The sequence below is a fragment of the Triticum dicoccoides genome, chromosome 7A, assembly GCF_002162155.2.
Source record: "Triticum dicoccoides isolate Atlit2015 ecotype Zavitan chromosome 7A, WEW_v2.0, whole genome shotgun sequence".
NCBI classification, from domain to species: domain Eukaryota; kingdom Viridiplantae; phylum Streptophyta; class Magnoliopsida; order Poales; family Poaceae; genus Triticum; species Triticum dicoccoides.
Window position 1 is genome coordinate 9422246 of NC_041392.1, and position 4463 is coordinate 9426708.

General features: G+C 42.7%; 1 pseudogene; it reads right to left on the reverse strand.

Annotated features, from left to right (window-relative positions):
• Window positions 1-1587: 1587 nt before the first annotated feature.
• Window positions 1588-3464, reverse strand: LOC119332833 (annotated as a pseudogene).
• Window positions 3465-4463: the final 999 nt, after the last annotated feature.

Consider the following 4463-nt stretch of genomic DNA (forward strand, 5'->3'; position numbering starts at 1 on the left):
TTCACAACCTGAAGCTTACATGATAACACATCAATAAGATGAAATTTTTATTCAACAAACCAATTTAGTTTGTTTCTTCGGGTTAAATCCAAAGAAAAATGAATGAGTAAGCAGCTTATTATTCAATATTTATCAATTAAAAAAGGAACAAATAAACTACGCCGCCAGAAATTTATATAACAAAGAGGGCCAGATAGAGGAAGATGTGTTAAAACTAATGGATGAATACGAAGATGCATCCAGAGGAGAGAAGAATGAGAGCTAAGGAATTATGGAAATACTAGAAACAGTAAGAACTTTAGGTGTAGAAAGGTCATCATAAGAAAAGGCAATTGATTGAATATATTAGGCATGGTTTTAAATAGCCTGCTATAGCGTTTATATGAGGTCCTGCGCTAAGGGTTTTTTGTCCAAACACATGAGCAAACATTTTAAATAGCTCGCTATAGCACCGCTATGGCATTTAGAAGAGGTCCGCCACTAAGAGGCTTAGCGCGCTATTTAAAAGTTTGATATTAGGGAGGAAACAAACAGTACGCCGGTCTTTCTTAGAATAATACTATTATTCTCCTTGTAGTCCTATGATACTTTCACTATATGCAGGAACTTTCTAGCTGTTTATCAGTTTAGAAAAAAAAACTCAATTGCAACATCGCTCTGAAAGCTCAATTGCACCATAGATCTGCTCCAAAATGCATTTTTCTCTAAGCATGCTTTTGCTGAGTGAAACGATCTGGTATGTAAATTCAGTTGCACATGTACGATGTTCCCTGCCCCAAATCTTTTCCTCATCCACAACACATGGTGTCTTGAAACCAATCTGCTATCTAGTTCACCCAAGCCAAATCATTTCATTCAGTAATACATACACTGTTTCGTTTAGATATTGTCATTGCATGATCACACTGCATCAAGCAAACTCATATTTTTAGCAGGGCAAACCTATTCTTTTAGACATTCAAGGGTTTATGAAAGAGCCAGTGGACTGTAACCATGTAAAAACAATCTGAGAGAACTATTTCATTGGTTTTAAAATTGCTACTTAGAGAGCAAACAAGGGGTTGATGTTATTTGATTATACTAATACAAATGTTATATATAAAGATACAAATGTATTGATTAAGGCAATAAATTGAAAATGATCTGAGCATGCTGGTCAAAACAAGGGCCAGTCAATATACAAGCCCGATGCCAACTTTGGATTACTAGAAGATGACAGTAAAGTTGTTTCCTTTTATAAGTAATGCAGTGATTGAAGTCATAAGATGGTCATATGTGCGTTCACTTGATGAGAATTGCTTTCCGAGGTTAGTAAAGCTTCCAGTTACATGTAATTTGGATAGTACATTATCCCAAAATGCACCAACAATACATAACACCAATTAACTACGTATTAAATTGCAGACGAGTCATAATACACTAGGTAGGATATGAATTGGCTGCATCCATAACAAGTACTGGTTGCAAGCAAATAAGCAACAAAGCATGCTACTATTAAACAAATCCCTACAACATATTGCTTTGTTGTATAACACTGAGACCAGATTATATAATAGTAAGAAAAGAGTAGATAACAAACTCACCACTTCAAATAGTTGGTGCACACAATGATGGTGGCAAACCAGCATATAGTCGACCATACATGTTGGGTTTGCTAAGCTCAGCGAACAACTCGACCTGCAACGTCTTGACGTCCACGGAAGATAATCCAAATTTAAGCATGTGTTGTGTAGATGGGGTGTACAACGCTTCCACGAGCAGGTATCCCCCAGCTACACCAACAAGAGCAGCATGCTTTACCAGCAACAGGATGACCTTCTCCGAGTACCATTGGTTATTTCTTAGAATTGAATACTTCAGCCAACATCGGTCATCTTCTTTGTACTCATCATAGCGTTTAGTGAGCATCCCGAGCATTCCGTCCGCTGCCTCGACGATGACATAATTGCGGTTCGGTGGTTGTTCAGGTGGGAGGTTGACAACAGAGAACTCCATGATGTGTGTGTCAAGGAGAAGCAACTTCTTCATGAAATGCAAACGCCAGCAGAAGCATCTATGGACGTACCGACGATAGGACAACCAAGGCTCAGAGTTCTCAAATGAGCCAATAGTAGCCTGAGCACTCCATTGATCATAAGTACGATTGGTGGTGAAGCCACGTTGAGAGTAGCGTGGCCAATTGAATACACAGGTTTTTGGCAAATCCTTTGTACACAAGTAGAAATCATGTAATTTTTATGTAAAATTGGTGAAAACACATATATTTGACATCACATATTTGAGATGACATCACAGACTTCTGGTCCTGGCACCACCACTGAGTACGAATGTGCCATTGTCCATCCAAACAGGAGAAGACCAGCATCAGCAGATTTATTCTGCATTGTGCCAAGCACACCACTCTGAATGATAAAGGGTTCTCCTTATCCTCGCCGGGAGCAACGAAAGTCTCCAGCATGAGGAGGTCCGGTCTACGGACCAGTGCTTTCAGGTGGTCGGGGACGGCAGGCAGCAGGATGTAGCGGCGGTGCACGGGGTCGCACATGGCGAGGTCCCTGACCAAAAATTGGCTGTACTGTAAGTCACAAAGCTCAGCGACCACGAGGAAGCGTTTGCCGGCTTCTTCTTTGACCGGGGCGCCGGCAAGGAGGGCCCCTCCATCAAGGAAGTCAATTTCACTCCAGGAACGGCCGGCGGTGGAGGGGAGGAAGTGTTGGGTTTTCCCGGACACACACACACACTAGCTGGAGGTAGACGACACACGAGCTGGAGGTAAAAGAAGACGCACACACACTTTGGCACAACGCACACTGAAACACAACACAGATACATGGGCTTTAGTAGCCAAATCACTCGCCAACACACCCCACGCACTAACCAACTGACCAACTTCCTAGCTGCATGCACGCACTACTCCACTTATGCATCCACGCGCCCACAACGGACCAGCCACACATATCGGCTTGACCCGCATCTTACTCCAGCAGCTCACGCACGTCACAAGCTTGAGTCATTCCCAAGTCTGTAGCATACTAGGAGCTTGCCCACGCAACGGCACACTTAACGCTTATAGCTCCACACTCTATCTGCCACAAGACTCGGCCGCTGCAACTCTAGGGAGCTTTGTGCATGCTGCTAACTAAAGTTTGCACTACATGCATCAACGAACTAATGCAACAAAATAAACATGATGAATACCTAGACAACAAGGTTAACTCTAACAGGAAGGAGGAGCAGGAGAAGTCGAAGGTGGGGAAGGCGCGGGCTGGGACGGTGGAGGGGTGCTGCGGCTGAGCTGGGATGAAGGGATCGTGGACCATGCCGACGAGAGGCGGCAGGTTGACGACGCAGTATCAGCGGAGGAAGGCGTGGCCGGAGATGACGCTGCGGAAGGAGGCGCAAGCGGTGGAGGCGCGGGTAAGGTCGGCGGCGGCGGGGAGGCGGAGGAATATTTCAGGCGGGCAAGGTCATGGACCGGAAGGGACGGCGGCTCCGGCGGTGGTGCTGGGTTGGAGGTTGGCGGCGGCGCCATTGGAGTGGCCTGGATTGGGAATTGGGGATTTTGGTGGGTTTGGTGAGGAACGAGTGACGGTGGACACTTCACCGCACAAGATGGTCAACACAATCCATTCTAAACAAACAATCACCTCTGTCTAAAAATTCCATAATTAACAAAACTCTTGATTTTGTCGACCAAGATGGTCCAACTAATCCATTTCTTTTGATGGTCAAGAGTAACTTTGAATTGAAGGATTTAATAAGCCAATATTCTATGGGAATGGATTCACAATAATTCCATAAAAGATTACGATTTATTTTATCCTGTTAAAATTCTAATTTCATTAAAAAATAACCTACATGGTGAGATGGTTCCATGATTAATTGTTTGGTATGCCAACATTTACATGCTTATTAGGCTAGTTGAATGCTCGTGCATTGCCACAGAATAAAGTATGTGCTGCTACTTCTCAAATGATCATGTTTGTATGATAATTGCAACCAACAAAGGTGTGTTGCTACTTCTCAAGTGACGATGTTTGTATGATACTTGTGCCAACAAAGGTACTCGACAAGTGTTTCTTTAGTTCGTGGATGCAAGCGTGATACAAATGTTGTCTTAAGATTAAGACTCAATTAGAAATGGAAATTTCCTCATCTCTGATGATCATTTTGTATTCTCACAACTTCTTTTCTTCTACTCATGCGTCTCCTGGACCATTTATCTTGAAAACTGGACTTCTTCAACTCAGGTATATACTAGGTAATTGGAGTGAATGGTAATTGCCCGTATACTTCAGGTAATTGTACATGGATTTGCAACGGATGCACAAATACTCTAGTGAATGAATATGATTGTGCACCAAAATATACTTCATTTCTCGATTGAATCATTACTTTATTGGCAATATAATTTTGTTTGGTAAGCCAATAAGACATGGGGAAGTTGACATGATTTTTTCAAA